General features: G+C 37.7%; 1 protein-coding gene across 1 annotated transcript in view; it reads right to left on the minus strand.

Moving 5' to 3' along the window:
- The window catches only part of LOC150104569 (2-oxoglutarate dehydrogenase complex component E1-like), a 567,065-nt gene that overhangs the window by 429,685 nt on the left and 112,435 nt on the right, over nucleotides 1–24,945 (minus strand). The gene's annotated exons all lie outside the window — the stretch shown is intronic.

The following is a 24,945-nucleotide window of genomic DNA, read 5'->3' on the forward strand; positions in this document are numbered from 1 at the left end:
TGAAAGTATTAGTAAGAAATGGAATGTGTCATGAAAAGCATCACGATACTTATATTCCCTTTTCTACAAAGATTTTTTCAATATCCCTTTTCTGCCAAAATCTCTAAAAATGTCTGGAAATATAAGAAAGTTATATGATGGAAAGTGTGTGGAATGTTGGGTATGAAGACATAATGAGAAAATGCAGTTGCAGAGTCCATTGGAGTGTGATATGATTAAGACATTAAGTTGAAGGTTTTTGTACTACCTTTGTGTGGAAGAAATTTTTCACAGAGCAGGAGTTATGGAACAAGTAGAAGTTATGTAAGGACAGTGTAAGAAACAGGTTTATGCATGGAAAGTGGTTCACTAATGAAATATATCGCCTGTGCGTTTGATGAAAGCAATGATAATGTTCAGGAAATGAAGTATATTGTATGTAGTTGGAGGTATTTTGAAGATCATTCTATATATTATAAAATACTTTAAAGAGAGACTGAATAGTAAATGAAATGTTTCATAAATTACTTTCTCTACTGCTATAGGTGCATATGTTATATTATATATACCTTAACTTGGGATGGATTTCACCCCTACCAAGTCCCTCAGGTGGCGGTGGATACATAGAAAAAATGAAGAACACATGAGCACATTCCAACTATAAAAAATGCTCAAAACAAATAAATTTAGATTTTAGACAAAATCTGGAAGAAATTGACTAGAAATTAAAACAACAACATCAACAAAGATTTAACAAATTTTAATAATCATTTAATAATAATAACCAGGGAATGCCTATCAGCTAGAACAATAGAACTATTGAAGAATATTGAAAGACAGGAAAAGACCACTTCGAATATAAAATTATCTATAAACAACTGAAGCAGAATATCAAAGACGATTCTAATATATATATATATATACACACACACTATATATATACCATGTTCCGGACTGGTAGGCCAGTTCTCCTTGAATTCTGATGACTCAAATTTTGAAGACTCGAAAGGGGGGGGGGGTTCTTCCCCCTGGCGTCCAACCCCCTGAGTTCCGGACTGGTAGGCTGGTTCTCCTTGAATTCTGATGACACGAATTTAAGACTCGAAAGGGGGGGGGGGGGGTGTCTGCCCTCTGGCACCTATGTTGCCCAACCGCCCAAGTTCCAAACTGGTAGGCCGGTTCTACTTGAATTCTGATGACTAGAATTTCGAATACTTAGTGCCTAGGGTACCCCCCCCGAGTGTCAAGTCCGTACCCCCTCTCGAGTTCTGAACTGGTAGGCCAGTTCTCCTTGAATTCTGATGACTCGAATTTTGAAGACTTGACACTCAGGGTAGCCCAAGTTTCAAAACGTTTCAAAAAACGTGACATAAAAAGGCTTATCATTTGATATATATATAGGGTAGATATATAGAATGACAAAATTGGCAGAAGCAGCTAGGCTTTGCAGTAGCCTAAAAAAAGTAGAAAAAGAAATAAGTCTAAAGTAAGCACTACCATCAGCCTTCATAGACAATCAAGGAAACAGGTATACAAAGAGGTGAAATGAAAAAAATAATAAAATCGTTTTATGAGAACTTTTACTCATCTAAACTATAGTCACAGCTCCAGTACCAGATGAAAATTTGCTATGAAAACTGACCAATCACCAGGAATTGGTATAAAATCTCATGAATTAAAAATGGGTGGACAAGTACTCTTTAAAGCTCTAGCAGAAAGATTTACTCAATATATATACAATTAAGAAAAGCACCTACTGAATGGAAAACATCAAAGACCATAATTCTGCATAAAAAAATAAAGAAGACATCAGTAATTACAAACCCATCTGTCTATTATCACATACATATAAATATTCCCAGAGTCATCCTAAACAAAATACAAACCTCAATCAAGGAAAACAGCTGCAAAGAACAGGTCTCAAAAGAGGCTTTTCGACAACAGACCCATTCAAACTATTACTCAACTAACAGAATGATGCAGAGAATACCAGATTCCACTTCTTTTTCTTTTTATAGATTTTAAAAAGGCATCTAACATGTTAAACATAATGCAGTATTCCAAGCTGTAACAGAAAAAGGAGTAGAAATAGCATATATCCAACTCATAAAAGATATTTACAAAGAAGGCACACCAAATATCACTCTTTTCAATCACCCGATTAAAATTAACTTAAGTAGAGGGGTACGTCAGGGTTATGTCTTATCACCTAATCCCTTCACATCTCCTCTGGACAGCATCATTCAAAAAGGTGGAATAAACATTGCTGGCAAAATGTCATATATTCTATTATTTGCCAATGATGTGGTATTATCTCACTCCCCCGAACTCTTAGAATCAATATTTAATGACATAAGCCAAAAATGCCAAAAAATTGAATTGGAAATACAGCCGGACAAATCAAAATGGATGAAAAATGAATACAACGAATATGAAGATTATACAATCACTCTAGAATCTCACACTGCCAAAAAAGTTGAAGATTACATCTACCTCAGACAGTCCATAAAAATGAATAATGACATATCAAATGAAATAGCAAGGAGAAAAAGAGCTGCTTGGATGGCCTTCAACAAAATAAAATCAACAATTACCAACCAAAACATATAGAAATAAGAGCCCATCTTTTCAATAGTCACATCCTACCAGCATTAACGTATGGAGCTGAACATGGAACACAATTTTAAAAGAAGAGCAAAGCTTAATAACAACTCAACGTGCAATAGAAAGAAGAATGTGCAATATAAATAAAATAGACAATGTAGACAACACAGAAATTAGGAAGAAGTCTGGACTCAAAGATATAATAAAAGCAATCTACAACAGCAAAAGTAGATGGGCAGGACATCTTGCCAGAATGAGAGACAACAGTGGAGGACAGTCAGAGTAAGAAATTGGTATCCAGGAGATACCAAAAGGAAACCTGAAAGACTGGCCCTAAGGTGGGAAGACCCAATGATCAAGAAAGTTGGAAGAAAATGGAGAAGAAAGGTTCAAGATGGGAATAGCTGGACTCTTTACGACCTGCAGTCAAGGAAAATTTCTGACTAAAATCACAGGTCAGTCAAGGCTATCAAAGGCATATATCTTAACTACCATACACAAGAATGTAAAACTAGCAGCATACGGCTGGGAATGCACCACAGACTGAAAAGAGACCCTGATGTTCTTTATGAAAAACTAACTTATAATTCTTGAGTGCACTGTTCTATATGTATAGAAAGACTTAGGTGTCGATTATCCATAATAGTGCTTCACAGTATAAGCATTACCAAAAGAGGAAAAAATACACTTATTAAACTTAGTGATATTTTACTGGTTGTTCTACACAGCATCTTCAGAAAACATTTATAACTGTGACAAGCACTGAACGAAATAATTGTGAGAAAAAGATTCAAATTATAACTAAAAAAACTAATGTCCTTACTTGACACCCTCTATGGGCTGAATAACCAATAATTTGGAGAAGTCAGGTCTCAAAATTAGCCTTGCAGGTCTTTGGCAAATTAATACAGATAAAGATTAAGGGGGAGTGCTATTGATGATAGAGAAAGAGTTATGTCAAAACAAAGTAGAGATGCAAGAGGAAATAGTGCCAGTGGTTTTGAGGTAGTAAAGTGTGAGATAGAGGTGAATGGAATCAAATGGCTGGATGTTGTTATAGACCAGGAAATGCGGGTGGTGGTGGTGATAATGAAATGTATAAACCAAATTAGCCAAGCAAATAAGAAAAGGGTGTCATTATGGGTGATTTTAATTATGGCAATATAGACTGGAATGATAAGATAGCAATGGGAAGGCAAGATAATGAATTTCTTGAGTTTTTGAGGGATAGCTACCTCAGACAGCATGTAACGCAGGGCACGCGAGGATTGAGGGTCTTGGATTTGGTCATCTCATCAGAGGATGTAATTATAAATGAGGTGTCAAATCATCCACCAATTGGTGAGAGTGACCATGAGGAGATTTGCTGGGTGGTTGCCAGCATTGTGAAGACCTCTGTGAGAAAAGGGTATATGTGGAACTACAAGGGGGGGGGGGGTGATTATGAAGAGCTCATGAGACAGCTTGTGGGTGTAACATGGAATGAGGAGTTAGCTGGAAAAGAGATCAATGCAGCTTGGGGATTTTCAAAAACTATCTAGTAGATGCAATGTCTAAATATATTCCGAGGGTGAGAAGGTTAAATAAAGTAGGTGTGAGATGGATGAATAAAGAGATTAAGCATGCAATAGAGAGAAAGATGGCATTGTGGAGGCAGCAAATAATTTGTAGACCTCATGGAAATACCCAATTCCATAAGGTCTACAAAGACCAGGCAAGGAGGGTGACTTGGTTGGTGAGGGTAGCTAAAGAGAGAGGTATGAACAGCAGTTAGCTAATGAAGCCAAAAAGAATCCTAAGGAGTTCTTTCGATATGTAGCCAGCAAAAGAAAGAATGATTATGGAAGGATGACATTGATTGGAGAAAATGGTATAAAGACAGCTGATGCAGAATGTGTGGTGGAGATACTTAATGAGCAGTTCATACAGGTCTTTCAATCTTGTGAATGTGACTTCATGGAGAGATTGAGAGCAGCTGGGGAGGAGAGACAGACTGTAAGTGAGCAAGAGGTGCATGGGGAGTTGAATAAACTAGATGTTAATAAGGCTGTGGGACTTGATAATATATCGCCACGTATTCTGAAGTAATGTGCCAATGAGTTGACACCTGTCTTGACATATTTTTTTAATACGAGTCTTGCACTTGGTCAAGTTCCTAAGGAGTGGAAGGTGGGCAAGATTGTGCCACTTCATAAAAGAGGTGATCGAATTCAAGCATTAAACTATAAGCCTATCTGTGTGTCAGATGTTTGGTTAAGTTGTTGGAGAAGTTTGTGAGAACTAGGATCCAGAGTTGGGTTGACAACAATGGTATCATCTTTGATGGACAGCATGAATTTGCTAAAGGGAGGTCATATTTAGTAATCTACTTATTTATTACAATAAAGTGACTGCTTCCTTGGACAGAGGAGAAGGATACAGCGATATATTTGGATTTCGCAAAGGCTTTTGATAAAGTACCTCATGATAAATTAATAGTCAAACTGGAGTGGATGGGGTTGGATATTAGATTGGTGCATTGGATTTGAGATTGGCTGTCTAATAGGTATCAACAAGTTGTGTACGAGGAAGCGATGTCGAGGAAAAGGAAAGTCACTAATGGAGTGCCTCAGCAGTCTGTTTTAGGTCCATTACTGTTTAACTTGTATGTTAATGATATAGGTGAAGATTTGGATGGAGATATTCAGTTGGTTGCAGATGATGCAAAGTTGGGACGAACCATGAAGAGTAGTGAAGATGTTGTGACCTTGCAGGAAGATTTGAATAAATTGAGTGATTGGGCATGGAAATGGGGATGTGAGTTCAATGTTGCAAAATGTAAGGTTTTAAAATTTAGAAAACAAATATGGAATGCAGAATTTATGCTTGGTGAGAATATATTTTTGGAGGTAAAGGAAATAAGAGATCTGGGGGTGATAGTGGATAAGGATCTAAAATTTAGGGGACACATCGCCAAAATTGTGAAGACAACACAAAGGATTAGGAGAATGATGCGGAGGACACTGACGTGTAGAAGTAGGGAGATTCTTGTTCCGTTGTATAAGGCTTTGATTAGGTCACACGCACGGACTATTGTGCCCAGATTTGGTCACCTGGTTTTCAGAAGGATGAAGAGATGTTGGAAAGGGTCCAAAGGCGACTGACTAAGATAGTTTCTGACCTCTGGAATGTCGAGAATGATTAAAGATTGAGGAGATGCAATTTGCAGAGTCTGGTGGACAGGAGGAAAAGGGGAGATATGATATAGACCTACAAGTTGGTAAGGGGTTGTTATAGGATCAAAAAGCTCAACAGAAAATAGTGGGAAATCGGGGAGGGGAGACCAGAGATCATCCCTGGAAACTGTATAAAGAAGGTGTGAGTAGGGGAGTGAGAGACAGGTTTTTTTTTTTTGCAGAGTTGTAAACGATAGGAATGCCTTGCCTGAGAGTGTGGTTTCTGCAGGGAGTTCGAACGTGTTCAAAGCACGGTATGATGAGCTGTGTGTGTGATAAAAGAACCTCCCAGATGAGTCTTTGACTCCATGAGGTCTTAGGTAATAATAATAATAATAATAATAATAATAATAAAGAGGTTGGGAGAGTGCTTCACAGCTGATTCTAAATATATTTTTTCAGACTTATAACAACGTCTAAGTGGTATCAATGTTTATCTCCATCAATTCTATGTGAAGGAGTATCCAAAGCATTGTCTCCCAATGCTGACTTGCCATACAGATGATTGCAGTTGTAATTTTTGTGTTCGTCAAGGCAGAAATTAACTGATTTATGAGTCTGTCCAAAGTAAGCTAAACCATAAGCACAAGGACTTTATACACTCCAGAAGTACAAGAGGATGAGAAGAAGTTGATCTTCAGGACAGCAGACAAGGGTAGCTAATTGAATGAGAGGTTTGAAAGTGGCATGGAGATCATATTTACAGAGAACTTTGGCAATTTTTTCTCATGTATCCTTAATATATAGAATGGGAATAGTTTTGCTGTTATCCTGTCTGTTGGTTTCAAGAGGAATGGAGGGTGCATGCAGTATTTTATCAAAATTATATCTTAGATATAGTGTTAACCTAGATATACTGCCTTGATGGCTAAGTGTTTTGAGGACCATATTGTTGGGAAATAGTAGCGTGACTGCTTATGTAAATACCATCCAGTAAGAGTGAATTTTCTGTAAATGAAAAAGATGATGAGCCATTAGGAAGTCATGTCACTAGTGTATCTAGAAAGGTGAGATAACTTACTTTCTATTTCTATGGAAGTTTATTTTAGAATGTAGGCTGTTAAGATGCACTAAATATGTATCCAATGTGTCTGGACCATGAAGCCAAATAGCAAACATCTTCTGCACACTTCTGTGTGTGGAAGATGTGTTTGAATTGTCACGTGGGTCTGTACACTTCTGTGTGCAGACCCACATGACAAGGTGTTTGAAACTATATTTGGTGGAATAGGGTAGTTAAATCTTATTCATGAAGGGTCCTATGTCTGTATATTGTGCGTACTCTTACAGCCCATTTGCCTGTTTTGAGGGACAAATATTCCAATTTTTTGGGAGGAAAAACCTTCCGTCTCCATATGAGATCAGCTAATTCACCATTTGATTGCGACCACCTGATAAAGGTTCTTTATGTCATAGAAGGAATTCAAACCTGGGTCTTTCCAACCAAAGGGCTCATCTAAATGAACTGAGCTATGGGGGGCTCCAATGCAGTGGAGATGGCAGGTGTTAATTTTAGCCAACTTGATGTAAGCGCTGGGATCTGTTCTAGAATTAGTGTTAAGCTTGCACACATGTAAATACATTTAATCAAACTTTGCATGGAAAAGAAATTGCATGTAAAGCATCTCAAATAGGTAAATCGAAACTGAAATTGTCATGAAAACATAATCAGCTGGCCTTCCTTAAATTATGCTGGGGACACAAATACCATTCCAAACTGTCTAAGATTCAGACAGAAGTTCCATTCAGAAAAAGCAAAAGCTAAAAATTTCTTGATATTAAAATTAATTAATGATGATCATTATTTAAAACTGAGATGAGAACAACAGATCAATAGTTTAAAGGTAGACTTTTAGCAGATTTCAAAAAGCCAGAATACATTGGTATAGCATACAAATCTATAACTATCATATAGGCAAGCATGTAATAATCCATGAACAGGATATAATGCTTATATTTCTCACAGCATTCTCCAGAATATTCAGCAAGCATTTGATTGGGTTGAAATCTAGTGTATTCACAAACTGCATGTGTGTGTTCCTCATACTAATTCCTTACAATATGATAGTAAGATGATGCATTCTGGGAAACTCAGAGAAGAACCAAGGTAGATGATCTATTATGAGGTGCCATTAAGTAGTATCAGTAAATATGCAACAAGAGTTATAAATCTAACCATCAAGACATCCTTTTCAGCATGATAGTATATCCACCAGCCTAAACTGTGTTATTCTTTTAGGGAAAGAGAGTAGAACAGCAGCATCTTTAATACAGAAGATTTGCCTGGATCATCTGTGTAGGAGTTAGAGAAAAAAAATGATTCCAGGGAGTTGTCAGATTTAACTTTAGTTAATGCTATGGTATCCTCTAAATATGAGAGAAGTAAAGAAGATAGATGACAAAAGCTGCACTCATGCCCTTGGAACTCAAGAACATGACTGCCATTTATACAAAAGTCAAGTTTTCTGTTTGCCCTTTCAATCTGATTTTGGAGGAAATGTAGGAAATGGAGGAAATGTAGACTGAGAGTTATGGAACCACTCATGTATAATGAATTTGGAATGTATATGGAACCATTCATGTATAATGACATTTTTTGCGTACCTTAACACCCTGATTTTTGAACTGGAAGCATGATATATAGTGGATAGGGATTTAACAGAACAGGATTATTTTTAACTATAAATATCTTGGATCAGGATAGTAAAAACTGTAATCTAGCCATGGAAAGGAGTAGTAACCAAAATATTCAATGATACTTAACAATTAAACATATTTCAGACTGAATCATACAATTCACCTTCATAACCATTATAGCAAAACTAATTCACACAAAGAACATTTTACAATCGGCTAACCATCTTAGTGTCATACAGAGAAAACAAAAATGATAATAGTTTAGGAGACTTAACAGAAATTTATTATTTTTAATCTTATAAGAAATAAGATTAAAAATAATAAAATAATTGCACCCACTTAAGAATCTCCCAAACTTTCAAGATGGATAAACTGTTTTTAAGTTAAGTGAGGACAATACAAAAGGATGTGGCTCTCCTTGAGCCACATCCTTTTGTTCATTGTTAAAATAAACGTGTGCATGGCTTTCTCAAGAATTCTGTGTTCTGTGTCAATGCCATGCTGATTCAGCCTGGACTTCTGAGGTGCACCATAACAAATATACTTTTCATATTCACAAAAAGGCAGGTTCATCCAAAATATAAAAGATATTTGTTCAGAAAAGTTATTTTAAGCATGAATTTATTCAATGAGAAATCCAGGTCCTTGTTACTTAGCCCCAAATTAAATCAGAATGATAGCTTATCCATGCTGAAAGTGTGGGAGAATTTTATTTTAAGTAGACATATATTATTAAATATAATATTTTATTTATACTAAATAAATATACATGTAAGCCCAAACTACAAACATAATGCATTTTTGTAAATGTGCATGTAATTGAATATCTGCAAGTTATTTTTTTCGTAAGTTATAAATTTTTAATGTTTTTTGAAGGAAATTACTTTACTACAAATATAATAAAAATGAATAATTAAAAGTTAATTAGATTAATTAAACACAATGTCCTTTTCTGTTCCCTCATTAATAGTTATTCTCTTATTAATTGATACAAAAGTATTAATTATGCATTTGTAAAACAATAGTTTAATGTAAAAATACATAATTTGAAATGAATTTTTTTTTGTTCCATTTCTTAGACATTTTCTTTTTACAAATAACTAAATTATTGTTAAAACAATTGATATTTTAAATTGAAATGAGCAATTGTTAAAACAATTGATATTTTAAATTGAAATGAGCAATTGTTAAAACAATTGATATTTTAAGCAGGGGCAGCTCGTGCAAAGGCACTGTGGAACTGCAGTACCCCCAATTTTTCTCAACATATAAATATATTTATTAATTTATTTATATTTCTTGTAATATTTAATTTTATCATCAACAATCCTATACAATTCTCATATTTTGTATAAAAAATAATAAAAATCCATCTTGTAGCACTTGGAGGGCAAAGGACACTAGCAGCACTGTGTTTACCAGTGTCATATTGCTATGTGCACAAGCATATGCACGTTATAGCGAGATGAGAGCCATTAGCGTAATGCAGCACTGTCCGTCACGGAGTTCCACTGTTGTTTATATGCAGTTTCTATCGATAATAAAAAAATATTGTTTATTATCGATAGAATTATACAGTTTAGTATAATTCAAAATTACTTAAAAATAAAATCCATTTCTTTAATTGTAATTAAAGGATAGATTTACAATTTCTGGACATTACAATTAAATCCTTTAATTGTAATGTCCAAATATTTAAAGAGATGGAGTAAACATGATAAGCACTCTACTACTGGGGAACAATCTGTTTTATGATTGATTAGAAAACAACAATGAAGGAGAATGCTATATTTGGTTGGTATATTGCTATTCACTGTTTGTCCTTGTTTAATGAATTTGAAATGGACTATGCCGTTATGATTGAAAAAAACAAGTATCATCTTGATCTGTGACATTCGTACCTTTTCTGAACTTGAAGATATTTTCCACAGCAACTAACTTGGTAGGAAGGAAATGGAATTCATACACTTACTGAGAGATAATTACTAAGCAAAATGTGATGAAGGGGGACTTAGAGGATGAGAGTGTTGGATCTGGTTATAGGATCAGAAGATCTGTCTGTAACTAAGGTGGCTTCACTGCCTCCAATTGAGGAAAGTAATCAGGTGGTCTTGACTTGGGAGGTAGAAAATCATGTGGAAATTCTGGTTAAGAAGTACTATATATGGAACTACAAGGCAGATGATTATGATAATCTTAGGAGGTACCTTGAAGCAGTACCACTGCATCAAGATCTGCAAGGGAAGGATGTACACAGTGCATGGGGATAGTCAAGAGATATGTGGAAAGAGCAATATCATACTATACTCAAGATCAGGAGGATAAATCAAGTAGGAGTTAGATGGATGAGTGGTATCATTAAGCATGAACTGCAAAAAAAAAAAAAAAGGAATTGTTATGGAGAGTATATAAGGAGAAAGGTGACCAATTAACTCATGAATGGTACAAGACTCAGAAAAAAAAGGTGACCAGCATGATAAAGAAGGCAAAATCAGATTATGAGAAGAAATTAGCCAAGCAGGCAAAAGGAAATACCAAAGAGTTTTTCTACTATGTGGCAAGTAGGAGGAAGAAGAATGGGAGGATAACTTTAATGAGTGCAGATGGTAGAGAGGTGACAGAGGCAGATGAAAATGTTGAACTACTAAGTGACAACTATCATCTGTGACAACTATCAACTATGACACTTTGCATAAAGCAAAGGGTTGAGATTAACGTCTCCAATTTTGATATCAGGTTCAATATCACTTTCCTTCATAATGTGATCCATATTATTATTATTATTATTATTATTATTCCTGATACCTCCAAGGAGTCCGAAGACTCATCGTGGGAGGACATCTTCAATTGTCTCTACACCTTACCTCTACTACGAATCAACGCCATCTACCGCCCACCTCCAACACCACCACAACTAGTAATTTTTGTCTGTAAATTGTGTGTGTTCTGAAGGGCCGATTTGTATGTATGCGGGATGAAAAACCCGAGTTTCCGGGAGAAAACACCCTGCTACCTCCATATGAGATCGGCTAACTCACCATCGATTGAAATCGACCAGATAAAGATTCCTCCCGTCGCGACGAGAATCGAACTTAGGCCTATTCCAATCGAAGGGCGCAATGTACTGTCGTTCTTCCAATTGCGCTACGGAGGCGCAAATATAGATAATGAATAACAGAGGGGACAATGTCCATCCTTGTCTGACACCAGATATAACATTAAACCATCTTCCTGTACTTCCTTTAACTCTAACTGCTGATTTACAACTTAAATAAAGACTAAGTATTGCTTGATAAAATGCCCAATTGACACCATCTAACTGTAGCGTTTTGAATAGCTTCTCTCTTGGCAGCTTGTCATATGCTTTTTCCAGATTTACAAAACTTAAATACAGATCTTTGTTATATTCCCATGATTTCTCAACTATTTGTCGTAAAGTGAAAAGCTGCTCCTGACAGCCTCTATTTGGCCTGAATCCATCTTGTTCTTCACTAAGCTTCTCTTCCACAATCCTTTTCAACCGTTTCTCAAGTATACTTGCATATACAACTTACCAGGAATTCAGTAGGGAAATACCTCTGTAATTCTCACATTCAGTTTTATTTCCCTTTTTATATACAGGTACTATGAGAGCTCTATCCATTCATCTGGAATTCTGTCTAGGCCTTCTAAATTATGCTGTGGTCACTGTAAGACTTTTATACCTCTATACTTGAGTATTTCTGATCGAATATCATCTACCCCTGCTGCCTTTCCACATTTCAGGCTTTTGATGGCTTTTTCTACTTCAAGTAGAGATATGTATTCCTGAAAGCATGCCTTTTGAGTGTTTTTTACCACTGTGCTGTCATCACTGCTTGTTTCATTTAGCAATTTTTTGAAGTAATTACTCCATACTTCAAGAATATCTTTATCTCCAGTTTTCATGTCACCTTTATCATCTCTAACTCCTTTTACAGCACTCTTTCCTCTATGTTCTTGCCAAAGTCCTCCCATGACTTTTGTTTAGCTAGTTTTACACAATGTTTAGCTTTCTTACATTTGTTTCTGTGTTCTCTAAGCACACAAGCTGACTTATTTGCCAGGAACTTTTGATATGCTTTCTTCTTTTCTTTCACTAACACTTTAACTTCCTGTGTCCACCATGGTGTTCTGATTTTTCTATCCTTGCAGACAACCTTACCACATGTTCTCTCTGGCTGGATCAATCACTGTTTTCTTCAGGATTTGCCACTGACTCTCCAAGGTGTGGTTCCTGTTCTCAAACTCTTTCATTTTTTCTTGAATAATGTTTGTCTATTTTAGTCTACAGTTTACATCTGAGAGCTGCTCAACTTTTATTCACTTTAAAACTTTCTTGCATGTTCTTCTTTTCAATATGAAATTCAGTTTTATCCTGCTGAAATTGGAAATGATCACCATTAGACTAAATGGTGATCATTTCCAATTTCAAATCCTCTGTCAACTCTAGTGTCCTGCACCAGGGAGAAAATATCACTATCAACAATAACATAGTCAATGAGACGACTTTTCTTATTCCTTGCCTCTTCTCTCCATGTGAATTTGTGCACATTTTTATGTTGGATCATTTGATTTCTATTTCAATACTCTTTCCTCCATTTCTAAACTTTTTCAATAGCCTAAAGAATATTTTGCCACCTCCGTGAGATTTGTTTTCTATGTTCTTAGCTAAGTCTTTCCAGGAATCTTGTTTAGTTAGCTTTACACAGTGTTTCACCTTTTTTTACATTGTCATTTGTATTCCCTTAGATCACAAGTGACTGACTTGCTAGTAACTTTTGATATGCTTTCTTTTTTTCCTTCAAAGTCTCCTAACTTCTTGAGTCAACCAGAGTTTAAGTTCTTTTTTTTTTTTTTTAATTCTTGCAGACAATCTCATCATATTACCCCCATACAACTTGAGAAATATTCTGTCAAGAAGGGGTATATGTGGAACTACAGCTACAAGGAAGGTGATTATGACAAGCTTCAGGTACTTACTATTGTTGAAGACTAATAATAAAATTAGTTTAATCCTTTATCTAAGTGTGAGCAAACAAAGTTTGTGCCTGAAATTATCTTCAGGACTGGGGTAAGGTGGTACAACACCAGGACAACTCGTTGCAAAGGTGGAGCAAGCTACCAACACTCCTATCTCAGTATCTCCTATAATGCAAAACACATCTCCTTGCGGATATGTCTAATGTTATGCATTAAGGGAAGGGCCACTACCCAGACTAGTTTCGACCTTTATTGAGGTCTCTTCAGTGGGAGCCAGGCCCAAGTGGAGATACTATAGTCCTTATAAGGACTGGCTTAAAGGGGCGAAGCAAGAATGCTTTTCATCTTCCCCGTTATCTGTAGAGGACAGTGTAGGGATAAGGTGTTATTGAGCAATTAAAGCTCTGATCATGGCAGGAGGGTAACAGCAATAGCCAAGCTTCAGTTAGAACTTCATTGGCTACAGCATTATCATCCATTACCCTCCAAGGGTATTCATTTCTTGTGGAGATACCAGGCAGAAGCATTAGCAGGTCATCTCTACCTATAGGAGTTGCCAAATGGTGTGCCACCCTTTTTTAATAAATTACTCTGGATTTAGAGAAAGATGTTGAAAGTTTATTTTTCACTTGGTTAGAGTATAATAAAATTAGTTTAATCCTTTATCCAAGTGTGAGCAAACAAAGTTTGCGCCTGAAAGCATCTTCAGGACTGGGGTAAGGTGGTACAACATCAGGGCAACTCGTTGCAAAGAGGAGAAAGCTACCAACATTCCTATCTCAGTATCTCCTATAATGCAAAACACATCTCCTTGCGGAGATGTCTAATGTTATGCATTAAGGGAAGGGCCACTACCCAGACTAGTTTTGACCTTTATTGAGGTCTCTTCAGTGGGAGCCAGGCCCAAGTGGAGATACCAGGCAGAAGCATTAGCAGTAGCTTGCTCCACCTTTGCAACGAGTTGCCCTGGTGTTGTACCACCTTACCCCAGTCCTGAAGATACTTTCAGGCACAAACTTTGTTTGCTCACACTTGGATAAAGGATTAAACTAATTTTATTATACTCTAACCAAGTGAAAAATAAACTTTCAACATCTTTCTCTAAATCCAGAGTAATTTATTAAAAAAGGGTGGCACACCATTTGGCAACTCCCATAGGTAGAGATGACCTGCTAATGCTTCTGCCTGGTTATTATGTCCTCAACATAATGTCCTCACAGCACTTAAGCCTCTACACAAGAATTCTAATCATACAAGGCTTCTGCCTGGTATCTCCACTTGGGCCTGGCTCCCACTGAAGAGACCTGTTTCCAGCGGCCTCGAGAGAAAGCTCCATGTTCCAGTCCTTCTTCAAACCTGTTCCAGCAGATTCCAGCAACAGTTTACGTGAACCGAAAAGAGAGCTCCGATTGAAGTCCTGCTACCAACAGGGTCCTGCCTTGGTAAGATTCCTTGTTCTTTTTGTGGGTTTTTTAGGCCTATACATTGCCTTCTGCTACTTTATAGGAATAGACTATCCTTGGAAAGTCTACTTCCTTCCTTTCTTTAAGTAATAATGTCTTTGGTTTTACTGAGGGTAAGACCCCTCGGGTTCGAAATTGATGCTAATATTGAGAAGAGGACGTTTGCGAAGACTATAATTAACTATGTCGGGGAAGACAACATTTCTGGTTTTACCCCTTATGGGGGGGGAAGGTTTCAAGTTGTATGCACTAACGTTGCAACTAGAGAAAAATTACTGAAAGGAGTCGAGCGCCAGGGAAAAGTTTTTCGTCCTTTTGTGGTAGGAAGTCTTTCCAAAAGTGTAAGAATAGATCGTTTCCCAATTGAATATCTTGAAGAAGACACTGACATCATCACTAAAGTTTTCTTGAAATGGGGATCCCTGCGGGATATAAAAATTGGCACGGACGCTGACTTCCCTCAATGGAAGTCAGGAGAAGTCACTTTTTCTGTCATGATGAAGGCAGAAATTCCGAATTTCGTCAAAATAGGATCGGCCAGGGTAATGGTTAGCTACCCTGGCGTAAAGCGACAATGCTTTAAGTGCGGTGCCCTCACTCATCTCGGGGCTCAGTGCCCGAAAATGAAATGTCGCAACTGCCTTACAACGGGCCATACATTGGAGAAATGCCAGTCGGCCTGCTTAAAATGTGGCAACAAGGACCACAAAGTGGACACCTGCCCAAGCAGAAACCATGCCGAAAGAGTGGGAGGCACTATCACACCCAACACTCCAACACCAGAAAACAATATCAGTGGCATGGAGCAGAACGACTTCCCAACCCTGAAGACCGCACATGAAAGGGCAGCAACAAAGAATAATACTGCCACATCGCAAATTGAAGCAACAGAGAAACCTACAGCCAAAACTGTAGAAGCAGCCAGGAAAGACTCAAAGCAGGAGGAACCAGCCAACGACCAAACCGCCACCATAGAAATTAAACAGAACCACCAGCAAGAAGCTTCTAGCACGGTAGTTGAAGAAACAACAGCAGAAGAAACAGTAGAAATGGAAACTCACAGTGAAGAAACCACACAAAAAAGGCCAGGCAGCCCTGAAGAAGGGAATGTAAAAAAACCAAAACCAGGGAGTCCGGGTGTAGTTGAAACTGGAAAAGTAACAGCAGAACCCACAAAGTACCCTTATGCAAAAGCCAATGCACCGATACTGCATCTGCTAAAAGACTTCCCCGAGGATGCGAAGGTTTTACGAAATGGAATAGAAACATTCGGGGATATCCTACTTATTCTCACAGGGAAAAATGGGCCTAAAGTGGTAAGCGCAGAGTGGAATGATATGTTTGTCGAAGACATAGACGAAATCACTCCAGAACAAATCGAAGAATTTATTGATGCAAAGGATGACGTGGGAGCAGCATTGTATAGAGGCCTAGGAATGCTAAACTACTCCCGCGGAGATAAGTTATATGATCACATCCTTAGTACCCACAACAATAGAAAGCAGGAGGATTCAAGCCCTGCCTAACACGCTGACAAGTCAGTCGACTTGTTGCATACAGCTGCCGAAGGGGGGGGGGGGAAAGAAAGGTCCTTTTTTTTTTGTTCTCTTTCAAATTAGAATTTTTGTTTTGAAAAGGTCTTTTCCACACAGGAGGGGGTACCCTGAGAACCTGGGCTGCAAAGGCCTACATCGAGGCGGTGCAGCTCCTTGTGGGCTGCATCACCCAGGCCAGGCTCTTCCCCCGCTCTTCTGATCATTCAGTTTGAAATTCCGAAATTCACCTAGTTTCTTATTTCTTTGGGTCTGTCTTACAAATTGTTATATGTACGTTTTAATGTTATTTACCACCAGTTTCCTTTTTCATGTGTTGCTTCTTTCATTTGTTTTTCCCTGCTTTCCTCAGGCAGAGGTGACTGACCGAGGAGAGCTGAAAAGAACAGATGGAGGGAGATAATGTCGGAGATCTGCTTGGTGCGGGCATTTAAGTCAGGCCAAGTAGATCGACTGATGCCTCTTTTAACTATCTACTACTATCCACTCTATCTTTCTCCTCCTCTCTCACTATCAGGCTGACTCTCAGCACAACTTTTATTAAATCTAAAGAGGCCAGTGATGAAAGGCATGAACTCCCATTCGACCTCAATAAAGGTCGAAACTAGTCTGGATAGCAGCCCTTCCCTTAATGCATAACATTAGATATATCCACAAGGAGATGTGTTTTGCATTATAGGAGATACTGAGATAGGCGTGTTGGTAGCTTGCTCCACCTTTGCATCGAGTTTCCCTGGTGTTGTACCACCTTATCCCAGTCCTGAAGATACTTTCAGGCGCAAACTTTGTTTGCTCACACTTGGATAAAGGATTAAACTAATTTTATTATACTCTAACCAAGTGAAAAATAAACTTTCAACAATATTGTTGAAGAAGTGGCTACTGCCTTGCTTCATCCCCACAGTAGGGGCCTCCAGTTTCTATCTCCCCCTTTTTTTTTAATTTTCATATGCAATGTAGGTGATGGCCTTGCTGGGCATGCTCAACACACCATTATATTATTCAAAAAGAGTGCCAGTTTCAATTCCATTCATGTGTACAGCAGTAAAGTTTTCTGCAGGCTGGCTGCCAGATACCAAAACCAATGATAAAACCAACACAGAACCAAACCCAATGGTAAGACATCTCTTGGAAGCTTTCCAATCAGCTAGTAAATAATCCTGCTGCCATTTACCCTGCCAGGTCAGTAGTATGCAGGGGATACTGTCTGATACCACACTTAACTAGAGTCTGGGCACTCTATTTGTGTAAGTCATGTACACGTCCATCAACACAGCTATGTGCCCTATTCTTTATGTTTCCTGAATCAACAACTCTATACATAAAAGTCAATCATAGAAATACTAACATTTTAACTATTGATACAAAAAAATCTTCCATAAAAAATAACAGGAATAAACAATAAAAATATGCCTCCCTCCAAAATAACACCAAAACTTCTTTCAAAAAAAAAAAACTTCCACATTCATTTCACCAACATTCATGGCATCAATATAAACATCAGTGATATACACCACCACTTACAATCATCAAAACCTAATCTCTTATTCCTAACAGAACCCCAAATGACATCCTCCATGACCACAGCCCACCTCAACTATCCCAACTACATACTGCATGGTGCTTTCTGCAAAAACAGGAGTAACATGTGCTTTAGTAAAATCTAATATCTCTTGAGAAAGGCTATTCAACTTGGAATCCCTACTTTTCAATCTGCTCTGGCACAAGATTTCCTTACCTCACTTTACAGCTTTCACTCTTTACTCTTTCTGCCTTTACCATTCCCATAACTCTGACAACCAAGCTGCCTTTTTTTGACTACTTATCACTAAAAACACAAACTGACTCACCTACTCCAACTTCACAGATCAAGCTGGAAGCGAAGCTGAATTGTTTTCCATCGGTCATGACCTAATACAAATAATTAATCTACCAACAAGAATACCAGACAATCCTCATCATTCTTCCAACACTCTGGACCTTTCTTAACCATCTCTCCTTCCAAATACAGTGGATGTCTGCTTTCCTGTTGGCAATTCTGACAATCTTATTCAAGTCTCCTTCTCTGCAGTTCATCCTGCTCTCAACCAATCTCAACCTTGTATCCTGTGGCCCTACTGTTGTGGCAACTGAGATAGACATCAGTAAAATACTCAATTAATCTCAAAACTAATAAGGCTTCTGGTCCAGATGGTATTCCTTCAATTGTATGTAAAACTCTAAAACTTGTGCTCAGAATTAATACCCATCCTGTATCATATATATAAACTACCATAATATAGTAGCATCTGGCCAACAGCATGGAAGCAAATCTATCAACCCAACCCATTGCTCTCACACCTCAGTTCTTTAAAAACTGATGGAGAAGATTATCAACAACCAGCTTCATTAGCTGGACACTCAACAGTTAATTAGAAATCACCAATATGGATTTTTCCATTTTCATTCCACAGCTGATCTAGCTAATCTCATCCACCTTAGGACACAGGCTCTTATCATTATTATGTGACACCCCCAGGGAGTTCAAGGACACTAAATACATCTCACCCTCTTCACTACTACTTAATTCTCCTACTACAACACTTCTACCATCAGTGCCATCTACCACCCATCATCACCAACAACAGTATTTTTTTTGTCTGTAGATTGCATGTGTTCTGAAAGCCAATTTGTCTGTATGCAGGATGAAAAACCGTGCTACCTCCATATGACACTGGAAAACTCACCTTCAACTGAAAAAGCCCATATAAGGTTTCCCCCTGTCATGACGAGAATCAAACCCAGGTCTTTTCCAATTGAAGGGCGCAATGTTCCACTGTTCTTCCAATTGCACTATATGAAGGCTATAGAAAGATCTGTAGAAACCCATGTTATTGCTCTTGATGTTTCAAAAGCATTAGATTATGTTTAGCATCGAGGCCTCCTGAATAAGCTACTATCTTATGGCCTCCTTCTTGCACTCTGTGAGTGGACTGTCAGCTTCCTCACTGGTCCTTCATTGAGTGTCATAGTGGATGGCTTCCTCTCAACAATTTTCTCCATCAATTCTATAGTACCAAAGGATTCTGTACTCTCACCCACACTCTTCCTCTTTTACATCAATAACCTTTCTCTGATTTCAAATCCTATTCAAAGTTCACTAATGGCAGTACACTTCCATCCCTACTCTACTTCATTTGAGAAACCCTGTAGTACTTAGAATGATAGAAGTACTCAAAATCTTCCATAGCCAATGACTTAAACACTGATCTCTTCAACATATTCAAAATGGGGTGAAGACAACTTAGTCAATTTCAATGCCCAAAAGAAAAAAAAAAAAAAAAAAAACTTGAGCATGCCTTATTACTGCAAGAAAGATCCTATCTCACTCTCTCTTACTTTTGATAATATTGCAATTTCTTTTCAAGATCAGCTTTCTCTTCTTGGGTTGACCGTCAAATCCAATTTATCCTGGCACAAACATATTACACACAGCCTTCTCAACCTCTAAATAGCTTTAGTTCTTTTCCGTTCAGAACATTAAACCTCTTCCTGTCAACTCCTAACACTTCATAAGTCTCAGATCTGACCAACCATGGAATATTGTTCCCACCTTTGTGATGTGCATCCAAGACCTCCTTAAGAATTCTTGATGATATTCTGAGGAGGGCAATCTGCTTAATAGATGACCCTTTCCCCACAGACTCCCTTCAGTCACTTTATCATAGGAGCTCTGTGCCAGCATTGTGCTTTTTCTATAAGTACTTTCATGAGCATTGCTGCTCTGAATTGGCTGCTACCATTCCTCCACTTTCTTCTAACCATGTAAGAACTAGAGCAGCCTGGCCAACATCTATACACTGTCCAGCTCTGAACACACCAAACTAACTTCTCATCAGCTTCCTTCATTTCATCCATCTCTAATTCTTTGGAATACTCCTCCCTCTGCCCCCCCCTGCCTCCCATACTGTTTTTTTCCCATAAGTACAACTCTCACTCTTTAAGAAACATACCAACAGGCTATATTTTCTCCATAATCACTTACCCATGCATTTTGATTTTTATTAAATTGAAGTTTTATCATAATGCAGTAGTTATTTCCATGATTTATAATAATGAATATTATGACTGGATCATTCTTTTGACAGAATAGTTGACTTATTGCCTAAAAAAAAAAAGGTGGGGGGGGGGCACTTGTTGAACTGGGGAATGACCCAGCCAGCATGAAATTCTATCATGTAGTATCATTACTTTATGTTTAAGCCAATAAGAATACAATCTGGTCTACTAAATCCCAACTTGGCAGCCCATCTTCATTCGTGTATTCAGATAGATACCTACTAACAAGGCACGCTACGGGGACTAGACATTAGGTCAGAAGCCTTTGCAAGTTCTCCACATTCCTTAAAAAGCTATGTGGAGGTCTCCTCCCAGTTAATCAGCTCTGATACTTAAGCAACCTCCTCCAGTTGGAGTTGGGGACATTAAAGTCACAAGGAAATTGATAATGTTTGGACATTTGTATGCAGAATACCAACTTAAAGGATTAAGCATTGAGAGCACTAGTCATTTTGAGAATTACTGAGAGTAGCAACTCCACATGTGATGAATGGAACGATAAAATTTTATTATTATTACTACAATGTGACACCTCCAAGGACATATCATAAGAGAGCAATCTGCTCTATATACCAACCACTATATACATCTCGGCATTTCCCCTACCACTTAATTCTCTAATTATAACATAATGACACTACTACCATCAATGCAGTCTATCACCCACTATCTACAACAGTATTATTTGCTGTAAATTGCACATGTTCTGATGAAAAACCCAAGTTTCCAGGAAAAAAAACCCTGCTAAAGAAGAGTTTTTGTTAAGTAGCTGTTTTTATTTCTTTGGATTTCAAGAATAATTAACATGCTCATAGTGTTATACCTGCGACCTATCTCCTTGCTTTGCACCACCTTTAACCTCTTTGAAAGAATTCTCCTTAAAAGAATTTCACCACTCATCGAAAGAGCACTCCCGACTGAATAAGCTGGCTTCAGGCCAGGAAGAAGTTGCTGTGACCAGGTCCTGGACCTGACAACTCAAATTGAAACAGGCTTCCAGAAGAAATTTAAATCTGGAGCCACCGTCATTGACCTAACATCTGCTTATGAACTGCCTGGATCAGGGGCCTCCTCCTAAAACTAGGAAATATTATAAAGTGTAAAAAAATTTCCAACTTTTTGATTCTATTCTCTCCAACAGAAAGATCCGGGTCCATATTGGCGGCCCAGATTCCTTCACAACAGTCTTCCTCAAGGCTCTGTGTTATCCCCTATACTTTTTAACATCTACATGTATGATCTACCTCATACCAGATCAAGTGATAATATGTATGCCGATGACCTAGCGATCTTACATCAATCCACCTCCTTTACAAACCTAGAATCAACCTTGAATACAGACCTGAACACCCTGGAAGAGTACTTTAAGCAGTGGTACTTGAAGCCAAATCCAATGAAAACAGTGTCCTCAGTATTCCACCTGTACAATGCAGAGGCGAATCGACAACTCAACCTTTCTTTCTGTGGAAAAATGGTAGAACACAAGCCTCACCCAAAATACCTTGGGGTGAGCCTGGACAGAAGCCTAACCTATAAAAGGCACATCATCAACCTCTCCAATAAAATTAAAATCAGAAATAATATCATTTCAAGGCTTGCTGGAACAACCTGGGTTGTGGTGCAGAAGTCCTAAGGTCGTCTGCACTAGCCCTTGCATTCTCTGCAGCAGAATATTGTGCCCCTGTCTGGGAAAGAAGTACACACACTAGCATTATAGACACCCAGCTAAACTCTACCATGCGCACAATTAATGGAACAGGAGAGAGGGCTGCTTCTCACCTGGCTGCCTGTTCTATCTAACATTGCTCCACCACACATATGGAGAAGATAAGCCTCGATTAAGGAATTTAATAAAGCAGCGAGCAATCCACTCCTGCCCCTACATCAGACGCTCATAAACCTAGTCTACATCTCAAATCTAGAAAGCCTCTCTGGTCCATGGACAAACTCTCTTCAGCTCCTCTGCCATCAATATCTGACATATGGAGAGAACGCTGGTCCAACAATCTACCAACAAACAGCTTCCTGGTAGAAGATCCCTGTACTCTGCAGCCTGGTTTTGATCTTCATAGGAAGATTTGATCATTAATAAACAGGATCAGAACTAGTTAGGGCAGATGTGGCTACCTTCTACATAAATGGGGACTGTCAGATCACCCGTTTTGTGATTGTTCTCCCGTGGCTCAGACGATTACTCATATTGCATACGACTGCACAAGGTGCCAATTTCACGGTGGTGGCCTACAGGACATTCACAAAGTGACGGATGAGACCTTGAATTGGCTTTCCAGCCTGGACCTTGTTGGTGTAGCGGTGGTTATGGAGGAAACAGAAGATCAGGGTCCCGTCTCACCAAGAAGACGTCATTCTCGTAGTCACTCTCACACACTAAGGATTATATCTTAAGCTGTAATTATATCATTACAGCTTAAGATATAATCCTTAGTGTGTAATTTACTGATTGTAGTTTTTTGTCCAACTGGAACTGCTGTAGCTTAAAGATCAATGTTGTTGTTTTTGCAAAGAACTAGAAAGAAGAATATTAAACCAAATATTTAGTGAACTGAATCACTGAATAAGAATAGATTTTTGTCATTATTTTAGATATTTGGATGCATATTAAGCGTAGACATGTTCAAAAATCTGATCTAATGATAAATGCGTGATAAATCTCTTGAAGCTCTGCTTTATTATCAGCTAAAATATCAATATAAATCAGAAACTTCAGATGATTCTTCTTCTTCTACCAACATCATGGTTCAACAAGGTATTTAATTTACAACTTAATCCCAGAAATAAATAATATCGATGATATTGATAAATAATATTGATCTTGTTTGTTGTTGATGGTATACTTCCTAAATTCAGTTTTAATGTTGCTATGACATGTCAGCACTAATTTTCATTGGGTTTGTAAACTTTATGTCGTTTAAATTATTTTATATCCTATTAAATCATTGATGTCTGCTGCACCTTTGTTAAAATCTATGTTTATCTTATTCAAAACTTAACTCTAACTTAAATTTGATTTCAATCTTAACAGTCGTAATTCCAAGCTCTTAATCCGTTACTTGATCTAGTTACTTATTTTTAATCCTTATTTGTAAACTTTTGACCCTCCCCCTTTCTCAAAGTTGTATCTATGCTATTCACGTGCTCGTAATTTTTATAACTTGAGAACTTTGCCTCGGGTTAGTGCCAAATTCCGTTGTTATAACAGCAAGCATATTTCTTCAATATTGACTTCTGAAAATTTATATTATTATCTCGACTGCACCATCAGGAGTCTCAGATAAGATTTTAATATCCTTCCTAAAGAAAAAAATAATTTGCTTAACACAGAAATACTTCTAACTTTCCACACACTATCAAGCAACATAAAACTATTCTATAGTCGTGGCAAACTATCCCCTTAGATCATATAGGTTCAATTTTTATGAGCAGTGCATTGGTATGCAGGAATCAGGCAAATTATTTGGCAAACAAAACAATTTATTCATTCTAATTGAAAGAAAGTACAAAAGGGTCAATACTAAAATCAAAATATCTCTCAGGCTCTATACTTTTCACCAATATTAGCTTGGATTCAAATTAATCAACCTAGCTTCACAATTCTTCTTTAAACAAATTGACTAATGCACTAATTATTCCTATAACTTATTCATACACTAAACAGATTTGTGCATACTACATCATATTTTTAACTCAAACCTTCACATATGCTAACTCTATCTTAACACACATAACTCAGCAGGTTATTTCGCAAAATTAAACTCACGACCTAGAGTCCTTATTAATGATCTTAACTCTAAACAAAATTTTCAATACAATAGCAATCTTTTCTGCACATTTCACTTCTAGAAATTTCTAGAAGGCCTTACTTGGTTGTATAGTCTGCAATTGTTGATCCTTCTTTTACCTTCTGTTATAGCTCACTACCGGGTGCCTATTACGATATCGAAGATATTTCATCAACGGAAACCTTTCGATAACTTGGCGGCTGAAAAAACTCAGAACTGATTGTCGTTACTGCATAATCAAGCCTTCTATTACTTCCGAATGTCTGTTGGCAGGACGTGGATCTGTGACTTTGAGTCAGCAAGAGACAGTGGAATTCCTTGCATCTAGGGCTGGAATCAAGAGCCGGAACAATGTTGAAAGTTTATTTTTCACTTGGCTAGAGTATAATAAAATTAGTTTAATCCTTTATCCAAGTGTGAGCAAACAAAGTTTGCACCTGAAAGTATCTTCAGGACTGGGGTAAGGTGGTACAACACCAAGGCAACTTGTTGCAAAGGTGGAGCAAGCTACCAACACGCCTATCTCAGTATCTCCTATAATGCAAAACACATCTCCTTGCGAATATGTCTAACGTTATGCATTAAGGGAAGGGCC

The sequence above is a fragment of the Typopeltis vanoorti genome, chromosome 7, assembly GCF_054136105.1.
Source record: "Typopeltis vanoorti isolate ZY-2024b chromosome 7, IOZ_Tvanoo_1.0, whole genome shotgun sequence".
NCBI classification, from domain to species: Eukaryota; Metazoa; Arthropoda; class Arachnida; order Uropygi; family Thelyphonidae; genus Typopeltis; species Typopeltis vanoorti.